This window comes from Ambystoma mexicanum, chromosome 13, assembly GCF_040938575.1.
Source record: "Ambystoma mexicanum isolate Mex_15411 chromosome 13, UKY_AmexF1_1, whole genome shotgun sequence".
In the NCBI taxonomy this organism is placed as follows: Eukaryota; Metazoa; Chordata; class Amphibia; order Caudata; family Ambystomatidae; genus Ambystoma; species Ambystoma mexicanum.
In genome coordinates this window covers 315,043,501-315,056,005 of record NC_090938.1, presented here as the reverse complement: position 1 = coordinate 315,056,005, position 12,505 = coordinate 315,043,501, and the positions used below count along the sequence as shown (strand labels likewise).

Below are 12,505 nucleotides of genomic sequence, written 5' to 3'. Positions count from 1 at the left end.
AAGACTTTCCCACGTGACAAGACTTCTCAGACAACACCTACTTCAGTCCACACTGCTCACAACACTCCTAACAATACCTTGCCTCCTCAGGCACCCAAATTCTCTCTACAAGCATTCCCCTAGCTAAGTCACCTTATATCAAAGGTGCCCTCATCAATGCCAGGTCCCTGATGCTCATGTGCTAGAAATAGCAGACCTTACCTCATCCAACCACCTAGACTTCTTAGCAGTCACAGAAACCTGATTACAACCAGCCGCAGGCCCCTCCCTCTCATTAGCATCACCGAAAACTACACAATCATCAGATATGATAGATCTTCCAGTAGAGGTGGGGGGGGGGGGGAGTAGCTTTTATTGCCAAAAACCAACTTGGCCTTAGAGAAGCATCTAACGACTCATTCTCTTCGGGAAAACGACTGTCAAATTCCTGCTTTCAGCTGTGCATACTTTACTCATCCACCTCTTGTACAGACCCCCAAGCCCCATCTCCTCCTTTGAAGAAGATATCTCACTCCTTCTCACTCAGAACACCAAACCTGGATCCCAAATCATGCTACTGGGAGATCTCAACCTAGGGCTACATGACATTCAGGATGCAAATGCTACAGCCATTGAAAACACTCTCTGAGCTTGGTTTCTCACGCCACATTTCCGAACTAACGCATAACAAAGGCAGAATTTTGGATTGCTTAGCAGACCTAAACTGCAAAATCAAGATCCTCTCCAATTCTCCTTGTGCGTGGTCTGACCACCACGTCATATCCTTCTCCATTCAGGACTCCTGCCGCTCTCCACCTAGGGACATACAAGTACCTCCCGCCTTAACCCACAACAATCGCTTGGTCACTCTGGAGAACCTACTTCCTTTACTTAAGCCTATCACTGACCCTCATGAGAATAATGATTATAACCCGGCCACTTTGGTGGACCTGTATAATCGCAATCTTCTACAAGGCCTAGACAAAATAGCCCCACTTAAAATGAGAAAAGTGAAGTCAGCAGCACACCTCAACAAGTGGTTCTATCTAGACTTGAAAGCCCTTTGCAAATCCATAAGATCTTACAAAGACAACTGGAGAAAAAAAAACTACTGCCTACAAAGCCGCCATCCTGAAAACTAAAAGGAACACATTCAACGACAGAATCCAAAATGCTAAGTCCAGCTCCAAAGAGCTATTTACCATTCTGAGAGAGTTGGAGTCACCAGCCCCTCGCGTTAAATCTTGCATTAAAGATGTTTCGTGGTGTGCCAACATCCAAAAGGCCCTCCTAGACCAAACTGCTTTATTACAAGGCAAAATAGAAGCAAAAAAACTCACCCTCTCTTCTAGCTTCAAACCAAGTGCGATCCACATCGTTCCCCCCAAACCCTGCAATTCATTTGAATTCACCCCTGTCGCCATTAAAGAAGTAGAAGCTATTGTATCAAGTTTGAAACCTTCAAGATGTCAAGGTGACATTTTCCCAGCAACAATCAAAGGAGGGAGCAAAAGAATTTGCTCCATTCATCACCTCCTTCATCAACTCCTCATTGGAATCATGCACTGTCCCAAACAATCTCAAAGATTCTTGGGTCATGCTACTCCTTAAAAAAACCTAATCTCAACCCGAGTATTCCCACCAATTTCAGACCTATAACTATTGTACCTTTTCTTTAGAAAATATTGGACAAAGTGGCATACATACAAATTCAAATCCATCTCAAACTTAATAACCTTCTAGGCCTTCGCCAATCAGGGATTAGACCAAGACACGGCACTCAGACAGCCCTCTTGGATTTAAAAATCCAGATGGACGTATCTAAAGATAATAGAAATCTGGCCTTACTTCTCCTGCTCCACTTGTCAGCTTTTGATTTAATTGACCACAATATCGTAACTAAACACTTGACCTCTTCAGCTTCCTTCTCTCCCAAAGCTGCCTCCTAGATTCAGTCTTTCCTCTCAGACAGAACTATGAGCGTTTTCGCACCCATGGCCTTAGCAGAACCTGCCCCAATCACATGCAGACTCCCTCGGGGCTCCTGCGTCTCCCACACCCTATAAAACATTTTTACAAAGCTATTGTTCAACCATTTAGACGGTTTGGGTGTCTCTTACACAAACTATGCAGATGACACGCAAATCCTCATAACTCTCAGGCTCATATGACAAAGATTCCAAACTACTGAATGAAATTTACCTCAGAATACAGGCATGGATGGCTAACACCGGTATATGCCTAAACCACTACAAGACCGAGCTATTATTTATCGGCTCAAAACATTGACTTAAACTAGACGCCCAGGACAACTCCTTTAACATTGATGGGGATAATATTAAAGTCTTTAATGATGTCAAAACTTTAGGGGTTTACCCAGATTCCACCCTCTCCCTCTCCAGACAAGTTAATGCGACAGCCTCAGCAACAGCCTACACCTCCAAGCTTATTAATGTGTGCAGGCGCAGGCCTTTCTTGTCCACCAGCAGCTGTATCACCCCGGCTAGAGCACTTATACTCTCAAAATTGGACTACTCTAACACCATATACTTGGGCACTAGTAAGCGTAAGAAATGGAGTAAGTATTGTCAACTAACTAAGGCTGTATCCCTGAATGCACGTCTGCGCCTGATGCAATTTAAGCTACTGAACCAGCTGCACTACACCCCTGCTAAAATGGCTAAGTTTACTCCTGATCATACGGGTGAATGTTTAAAGTGCGTAGTTCCACAGGCGGACGCTTAACACATGTATTGGTTGTGTCCCTGCATGATGACATTCTTGGGTAGTGTAGCTGAGGCTACTCATGACATGGTAAATATTCCCCCCTTGCCTCACCCCACCCCACTTAAATACTTGTTTGGGGATATTGGGAAAATCTCAGAGACCACAAGAAGATTTTTCAATGTTACTTGTGCTGTGGCGAAAAGGTGCATTTTAAAATGCTAGAAATAAAATAAATGGTGGACTGGCTGCATGAATTAACATATGTGTGAAGAGAAGTGTGTTGTCTCTCTGCCCTACAGATCCCACCCTAAAGACATTTGGACCCCAATGACTGGATCGAACTCTGAGAAATGGAGCATCGGAACCCAGAAAGTGTTCACCTGTGAATGTTTTAAACCACTGTCTTGATTTGTTATGCTGATTGCCATAAATATGTTACGGTTATTTACTGTGCTTGATACATGACCATTGTATCAATAAAGTTTTAATTTTTAAGTGTGGATCGTGAAGGCCATTAGCGTTGGTTCATTTGTGAAGCAGCTACTGCCTGGATGCGCGGTTGAAGTCGAATGGCTCAAGTGCAGTGTTCGAAGATCGCGGTTCAAAGTTTCGTCCAGGATCTGGTTGACTGCTGATGAAGGTCTGCATTAAGGTGCTGGCATTTCGAAGAAGCGATTTGAAGACAAGGGGTGCAACAATGAGTTTTAAGTTCGAGCAGGGGCAATGACGCAGAAAGCTGGCGCAGTGCAATGAAGCATTTGTTCGAAGGTGCAGTTCATCTGTTCGTAGCAGCAGTCATGGTATTCTAGATAGGGAGCGGTGTCAAGCTGGGTTTGAAAAGGGGCTTGCAGCATTCTGCAGCTTGAGAAGGGCGAATCATAAGGGCCACCAGGGTCGGTTCGACAGCAAAGATACTGGAAACTGGATGTGCAGTTCCACTGGATTGGTTTGACCATGTGCTTGAGGAGCTGCGGATCGTAATGGCCTCCAGGGTCAGTTAGTTGGTATGACAAAGGCTGAAGACTTGATACGCAGTTCAGCGTTTGGGGCTCCATGGACCACGAGGGTCGGTTCGACTGCCGATAGCAATCAGAAAAGATGCAGGCTGTTTGAGCTGCGGCAGATGCAATGTTGAGTGTGTAGTTCGAGCTGAGGCAAGAACGTGCTAGGCTAGCACGGTGTCGCAAACAGCTTTGAATGCCCAGATGGTAGCTTGAAGAGGTAGAGTGCCAACAGCAGCTCCGGAGGGTCCTGTAGGTTTGAGGTCGAATGGGTTTAAAATCACAGCTCGAAATGTTGGACGGTAGGAACGCAGGTTTCCTGGCTGTGTTGGTCCTCTGGTTGCTGGGAGTCCCAATCCAGGGGCCCAATGATACGGTTTGGTCCTTTTTCTTGCAAGCACTACGAAGGTTGGTCCACAACTGCAGGAGTCCTACTGTCAGTCTAGAAAAATGGATACCTCTACTTTGTGACCGCAAACGTATTTTGGTGGCCGTGGGCCAACCGTCTCATGCACGATATAACAGAATATAGGTTTTCGAGTTTTCCAATGAACGGCCATTTTGATGCAACAAGAATCGCCATTTTGTTTTCTAACCATTGCTCATTGCTTTCTGTTCCTATTGCTTCGCAGTACATTTTCTGCTTACACTGCTCGACTGTAAAACATTGTTGTCTGTACGTAAAAAGGACAAGGCCGCAGGGCCGTAAGGATAACAAGAGTTTGTTGAAACCCAACGTAGGCAGCGCCAGGAAGAATGCCCGGCTCCCTCCCGAATGTAGCCTTGAAGCAGAGCTGCAGGGCATTTAATCATTTCGCAACTGCCAGCCAGTCTCGTTTTATGGTAGAATATGTTAGAATAATACAGCTAAAGGCTTGAATTATGCTTTTCTTACAGCCCCCCCTTTGCTGAGCCCCGCTAGAGCATGTCGGCTCCCAGGACACGATTAGCACCTAATAGATAGCAAGGTCCGGAATGCAACTCTCCCCCCGTATGTAGCTCGTTTCCAAGAACAGAAGCGCTGTGTTCTATTCAACAACTGAAAGATGCCTCCGCACTCATAAATTGCAAATTGTTACTAGAATAGATGTTTGAAGGTGTCATAGTTGTCGGAGATGTCCATCATCACACCAAGTTCAAAGAAACCCAATAAAAGGGGGGTGTTAAACATGTCATAGCTGATTGTTTGATATGCATTTTGTATATATGTAACTGATGTACGTAATTCACTCAGATGGGCAGGTGGGGATCAGGTGCAAGTGGATCTAGGTCACCTGGCCTAAGCCCCGCCCACCTGGTGCCTTGCTGCCTGCTGCTCTTTTTCACCACTTAGCAAGCCCGACCACCTGGTGCCTTCCTGTTTGCCGCTCCTTTTTCCTACTTATTGGAGCCCTCCAGCCTCTTTTCCGTTTGCAGATGGGGAGCAGGTGCAAGTGGATCTAGGACACCTGGCCTAAGCCCCACACACCTGGTGCCTTCCTGTTTGCCGCTCTTTTTCACCACTTAGCAAGCCCCGCCCACCTGGTGCCTTCCTGTTTGCTCCTCCTTTTCCCTACTTAAGGAGCCCTCCAGCCTCTTTTCATTTGCAGATGTGTAGCAGGTGCAAGTGGATCTAGGTCACCTGGTCTAAGCCCCGCCCACCTGGTGCCTTCCTGCCTGCTGCTCTTTTTCACCACTTAGCAAGCCCCGCCCACCTGGTGCCTTCCCGTTTGCTGCTCTTTTTCCCTACTTAAGGAGCCCTCCAGCCTCTTTTCATTTGCAGATGTGTAGCAGGTGCAAGCGGATCTAGGTCACCTGGTCTAAGCCCCGCCCACCTGGTGCCTTCCTACCTGCCGCTCTTTTTCACCACTTAGCAAGCCCCGCCCACCTGGTGCCTTCCTGCCTGCCGCTCTTTTTCACCACTCATCAAGCCCCGCCCACCTGGTGCCTTCCTGTTTGCTGCTCCTTTTCACCACTTAGCAAACACCACCCACCTTCTTAGCCCTGCCTCTTCCTTCCTGCTCTTAACTATTAGATCAAGGGCGTCTCTCGCCCGGGCGTCCTAAGCGAAGAGCAGACAAAGAAAAGGGGAATTCCTGTCTGGACCTGGAGGACCCAGGGCCCGATCCCCTGCTCAGACAGCAGGTAGGCATGCACCAACATGTGTTGATCCCTCTGGTCCCCTCGTGATGTTCCCTTGTGCCCCCCCCATTCTCACACACAGGTTTTGCCTGTTTTGCTTGATTCTTCTACCCTGCTCCCCCTCACCTCACTCAAGCCTACTTCTGCAGGAGTCTGTCCTGATACATTCTGGTTTCACCGTCACCGTCTTGTGGCCAATACTGGATTTGACTTTTATGGACTTCATTCATTCATGATGCGTCACCCTTTCTCAACTCTCATGGTGAACTTCTTTTGCATCTTGTACTCATGGTGGCCCTGATTCATGCTTTTCCCATCTTCGTCTTGTATCCTGGCTTGCAACATTATGTGTTACTACTGACTTCTGCAATTGTATTCACTCTCCCCTCTTGCTTCTCCACTCTTGACTGCTAACTCCCTATTCTCTCCTCCTTTCCCTTCTTCCTTTTCCTATCTCCTCCCCTTACTTTCTTCTATGCACTTACTCTATCAGAATTGTCCCTGGACCTAGTATGATAGCAACCTCTTCTGTAACCTCCTCCCTACCCTTACTGGTTTTTTCCTCCCCACCCCCCTCCAGCACCATCTGAAATGTCGTCAGGCCTAATATGATAGTCGCTTGTTTTGTTCCTCCCCTACCTTTCTGCACCCCTCTCCCTCACCTCTTGTTTTTTTTCCGGCTCTACCAGAAATGTCGTCAGGCCTAGTACGGTAGTCGCCTGTCCGTTTCCATTTTATTCCCACTCTCCCGCTCCCTTCCTTATCTATGTCTTAGCTCTTGCACTATCTGAAATGTCGTCAGGCTGAGTATGATAGTTAATTTCACATCCTTACTGTTCATGGCCTGTAAGAATGTGGTTGTATTTTCCCCTTGTTCCCTCCCTTGCCTTGAAGCGCTTTGAAACACATTGTGTATAGGCGCTATATAAATAAACTATCATATCATATCACTCTCTTGCGTCCCTCGAGGTCTAGAGATACACGTTGCAGGGCGTGAGACCGAGTTGGCCAACTGAGACTTTTGCTTTGCAATAAACCCTAGCTTTGGGAATACAATCTTGTGTCTGGCGTATCTATCGTGTGTGGTGACTCACCTTGTTTCCATAGACGTTAGGGACCCCTTTCACTACAACGCAGTGCGGCCCTGGGTACTGATGTATCTGGCAGAGGGGCAGGTCTAGTCCCATTAGCAGGTCATCCCCAATGGTCTCTGGGGAAGGTTAGGGGACAGAGCTTGCCTCTGCCCTGGGCACTCAGTCTTCACCTCACCAGCAGAGGACTTTGAAGAGATCAACTCTCCCAACAGAGGTCCAATTCATTCTTTCTCCGGTTTATGTTCAAGAGTGAATCAAAGAAATGGTGCGAGACCCCTTTTTAATTTTATTTTTTTCAAGTAAAAATCCACAGGTGATTGTACTACAGCTAGCCTTCTTTAGGGGTTCAATTCCCACTCTTAAACTAAGTGGACTTTGCCCTTCTGACATCATATACAAAGTACTTTGTGCTAAAGGAAGTAGAGGGGACAGGAAGGAGAGAGGTAGAGAGAAACAAGATGGTGATATCTTCCTTCATCTGTATAGATCTCCCAGTGTTTGCTCTAACCCTACCCCCTCCCTTCTCAATAGGATCAAAGGCCCTTTGAAATACAGCACCCTTGTGTGAAGTCAAGCCTTTTGTGAATGGGTATACCCTTGGATTCCTGTTCAGAGGCCAGCTTCCTGTGGAGTGGCTGCCTTTGTGGCAGTAGTTCTGAGATTACCAGCCACCACACTATAACTCCGGTATGGCTTCTTTTCTAAGACCGTTCCGACACCAGGAGGTAGACTCATAATTCTAGGGTTTTAGAACAGAGGTGCACCTCTTAAATAGATCTTCAATGCAGCCCCTGAGCAGCAGAGACGTGGCTGTCACTGCAGCTTTCAAATAGGTACCTTGGACCTCTGAAGCTTCTTTCTGTCAATGGTAGAGCTGGTGCTGCTGATCAGGCAATTACACACTATGCTTTTGACATGATCTTATGAAAGGGGAATCCAATCAGATTATCCTTTCAGAGATGGAATTACCCGCACAATATTAAATTAATAAAAATCAAAAAGCCAAGGCTCCTACACCATTGCCAAATGGCACTCTGCCACAGCCGTACATATACCAAACCAAGAAATCTAAATCTTTTTCCAGTGCTCGAGGTCCTGAAATAAATTGTGTAGGAGACTAAGAAAGTTATGTCGCTAAAGAGTGTCATGATAACGCGTAAGAACGCTTTTCAGTTTCCCACTTGAAAGGAAATTGTTCTGCGCTGAATTGCATCAGTGTTGTGTGCGGTTATGTTTAGAACAGAAGATTTAGTGTAGTTTTGGTAAATCCTGAGATACGCTTACTATTATCCAATTCTTCCATATTGCTAGTAGGGTAGATTTAGGGTCTTTCATCGTGAGAATTTGTTGTCTGCAAAAAGGGAAAGCTTAAGTGTAGAAGGGCCCGTTCTTACTCTGGTAACATGTGGGTTAGGTCTAATTCTTCAAGCAAATCGTTCTAGCTAGAGCAAGGGCAAATAATAATGAGGACAAAGGCCAGCCCTGATGCGTTCCTTCACGGACTGAGATTGGGTTCCTCATTGAATGGATGCGTAGGGTTCGCTGAAATTTGTAAGAATTGGGTCCAAATCCAAAGGGGGTCAGGACCTTGGATAAATATGTCCAGTCTATACTATGGAATGCTTTGATTGCATCTAATGCAATGGATGCTAGGAGAGTGTACGTTTTCTGGTAGAGCTCAATATAGTTAATTACCCTACAAATATTGTCATGCGTTTGGTGATTAATAATAAAATCCTAATGGTCCGTATTTATCAACTTTGGTAAAAGTGGGGCTAAAAGATTGGATAGGATCTCAGAATAGACGTATGCATCATAATTAATAAAAGCTATTGTATCAAGGTGTGTTCGCAGAGCACACACTAGACAGTTGTATATAAGCAACCCATCAACTGAATCATTTTAGGGAAATACTGCTGTGTTAAAAGCACATGTTTCAACAATGATGTTTATTGAGAAATTAAAGAAAACCACCTGGAACTCTATTTCTATGCAGGAGCTCCACTATACAAAACAACAAACCGTGGCTAGTTGTTTCCATCATGGCTGCTGTTTGTGCCACCCATCCCTCTCTTTAGAACCACTCCATGGATTGCATTCAACCCGCTGCTACAAATTTGACTTCATGCTACGCTGAAAGAATATTCTTATTCCTAAGTGCATACTTAGTTTTCACCCTTTCCGCCTTCCTAGTCTTTCTCTCGCTTCCTTTTTCGTTCCATACTGCTTTCCCAGCTCTACCGCAACGCAACCTTTCTGTCACGGTAATTGTTGTAAATGTGGAACGTGTTGTAATACTGTCCACATTTCTTTTGACACAGAACGCGGTTTAATATGTTTCCGATTGGAAATCTCTCACGCTGCGGCCTCTAACTTAATACCGACAACAACTTTACACACAACCCATTCCTCATTCATGCTGAGACGCAACGTTTAAGCAGCCAATTTCACAGAAGACTCTACCCATCTCAGACAAAGGGCTGCATTCAAAACCTACGCAATTCGTGCATCATTCAAAACCTATGCAACTCGTGCATAATTTCTTCAGAGTAACGTATAGTTTTCCTCCAGTAAGAATATTATACCATTAAACATTCCTCTAACCTGCACATTAAGGGTCATTTTCCCCTCGATCCTGCCACCAACTGCGCATAGTTTCCAAAACAAGGCTAAGTAAACTCTTCCCCTCCTTTCTCCAGTCTCTATGTGTGCTGTCCTGGAAACTCATTGACAACACATACTTCTCTATGCTGAAGAGCTACCAAGTCTACTATTGAATCTTCTTCTGAATTCCTTCTACTTACCGTCCTCGGACACCAGCCCAAACTACCATCACAGGTTCCCCCCCAGCCACCACACCCCCCTTCCCCCCAACAGGGTTTCCTCAACCTTACCTCAGGTCAAAACCTCTGGGCCAGGAGTAGAGTCAGGAAAGCTCCCCACCGACAAAAGTTACTTGTTTTGTACCAATTGTAATTCTGCTCTTAAAGTCATAACAGATAGCAACACCTAAAATAAATAACATGAACAACTGGTTCAACAATTGATGGTTGGGATGCAAAATCTAACCACAGAGATACAGAAACTCAAAGCAGAAAATGCTGTTCTGAGACAATTGGTTGCAAACCCTCACCCCACAATTTGATGTTCCTCCAGGAGCACTACCCAGAGGTAAATTTGCTGGAAACGCAAAAAAACTCAGAATTTCTTGACTCCTGTGTTGTACAATTTTCATTTATGCCTGCCTATTGTCCCACGGATAGAACCAAAGTAGGGCATACTGTCTCTAACCTGGCAGGAGCTGCCCTAGACTGGGCAACCCCTTTAGTTACGACCAATAATACCATACGCGATTCATATCCAGGATTTACTATTAGTATTCGAGCAATGTTCGGAAGACGTGGAATCGTCATGTCCGCACAAGACCATTTATTAGATTTGAAACAAGCTTCCATGGACACCTTAACCTTTATCACCCAGTTTAAACAAATGGCCCAGGATATGGCCTGGTCTGATGTTGCACTAATTACTTTATTCAGACAAGGACTCAACGAAGAACTAAAAGACGAGATTTCTAGAATGCTTCGTCCTGGTAACTTAGCAGAAATGATTACAGTAGTTATGCAACTAGATTAGATTATCGGCTACAAGAACGACACGCTGATAAATAAAAAAAATAAGAGTCCCACGAACCTCAGAAAGTATCGGATTTAACCTGAAGTCCCACAAGGAAGATGAGGCCATGCTAATACGAACCACCGGAGGGCCATCAACCCCAGAAGAGAGATCTAGATGCCACAATTTAGGGCTTTGTGTTCCTTCACTGAACAATACATACAAACTTAAAGATTGTCCCACAAACTTAAAGATTGTCCCCTAGTTCATCCCAGACGTTCGGGAAATGCTGCCTCCCGGTTATAAAGGTAACTATGGTCCGGGAAGGAACTGTAAATTACCCTACTTCTACCAAGATGGTTGCAGTGAAAATATCCTTAAGATTCACCAATCAGATTCTAGAAAACGTTCCTGCATTAATTGATTGTGGTGCCACCGGAATTATCATTGACGAATGGGCACAAAAGTATAAAATAGCACACAGACCTCGCTCTACCTTTATCCCAGTGGAAGGATTAGATGGAACTCCATTATCATCGGGTTTAATCAAAGAAGATACAGACCCAGTGGTAATGTCCATAATGTCCCGTCAAGAAGAGATCGCTTTTGATCTGATTAAAAGCAGCACATTATCCTGTTATACTAGGACTTCCCTGGTTAATGCTCCACACCCTTATATCAATTGGATTCGGAACACTATTACCCATTGTCTGCCGGAAAGATCTGTTGGACTTCACACGCCAACCTCCACCTTGCCTTCAAAAACCAACCCCTATAGAGTTCATCGTTACCTTGCCCAATCACTACCATGAGTACCAAGAGGTATTTTTTAGACTTTGAATTTAAGGAACTTCATCCCCATCGATGAGATGATTGTTTTTTCTGGAATCAGATCAATTGCACAATTTCATTTGGTCGAATGTACATCCTTTCACAAACAAAAAGACCGCTCAAGACCATTTAGAAAGCAATCTCCGTAATGGACTAATCACGGAATCACATTCACCTGCAGAAGCATCTTTGTTCTTAATTCCCAAGAAAAACACCACAGAACTAAGGCCATGCAAAGACTTCAGAGGGCTTAAAATGTCCATTCCAGATAAATATCCTACGCCCCTTATTCCCAACATCTTAGAAGCAGTAAAGGGAGTGGCTATTTTTACTAAGCTGGATTTAAGAGGAGCCTATCATTTTATCTGCATTCGCCAGGGAGATGAATGGAAAACTGCCTTCAGAACACCCTTTGGACATTATGAATACAGAGTTATGCCATTCGGCCTCACAAACGCTCCGGCAGTCTTCCAAAGGATTATGGACCACGTCTTTTCTGATTTACTACTTCATTCCGTAGTAGTTTATATCAACGATATTTTGGTCTTTAAATCTCTCCCAGAACACATACTCCATGTACGAGAGGCGCTTCGCTGATTAAAGCAAAATCATTTATTCGCCAAATCGGAAAAATGCGTGTTCCACCAGCCACAGATTTCATTATTTGGGATATATAATATCTGCCCAAGGAACACAGATGGATCCTACTAAAGTACAAGCAGTTTTGGACTTGCCAGTCCCACAATCAGTGTAAGAGATTCAAAGTTTCTTGGGATTCTCAAACTTTTATCGCAGGTTCATTCCCCAATTCTCACGAACCATCGTTCCAATAACTAAACTTTTAAAGAAAGGACAATAGTTCCTTTGGACAGATGAAACCCAAAAAGCCTTTTCAGCTTCAAAAAAAGTATTTAATTACCGCTCATATATTGAAACTGCCAAATCAATCAACCTTTCATTGTAGAATGAGTCAGTCTAAGCGAACACGAAACCTCCGGGGGCATGGAAGGAGGGGCGTGCATAGAGGAGTAAGACTAGAAGTGCAATGGAGTAAGCTCAAGTTACAGGGGGTGGGAATGGGATAGCAGCGGTAAATATATGTTGATGCATATGATGTTTGTACACTTATAACTTTCA

General features: G+C 44.8%; 1 protein-coding gene across 9 annotated transcripts in view; it reads right to left on the bottom strand.

The window, feature by feature from the left end:
* The window catches only part of SDR39U1 (short chain dehydrogenase/reductase family 39U member 1), a 2,065,420-nt gene that overhangs the window by 1,864,035 nt on the left and 188,880 nt on the right, over positions 1 to 12,505 (bottom strand). The window contains exon 1 of one of the 9 annotated variants that reach the window (XM_069633776.1): positions 9,817 to 9,910. The exons of the other annotated variants lie outside the window; for them this stretch is intronic. The gene's annotated coding sequence lies outside the window, so the exon portion shown is untranslated. Of the gene's footprint in view, positions 1 to 9,816; positions 9,911 to 12,505 lie in introns of those variants that run through there. 9 annotated transcript variants of the gene reach the window in all.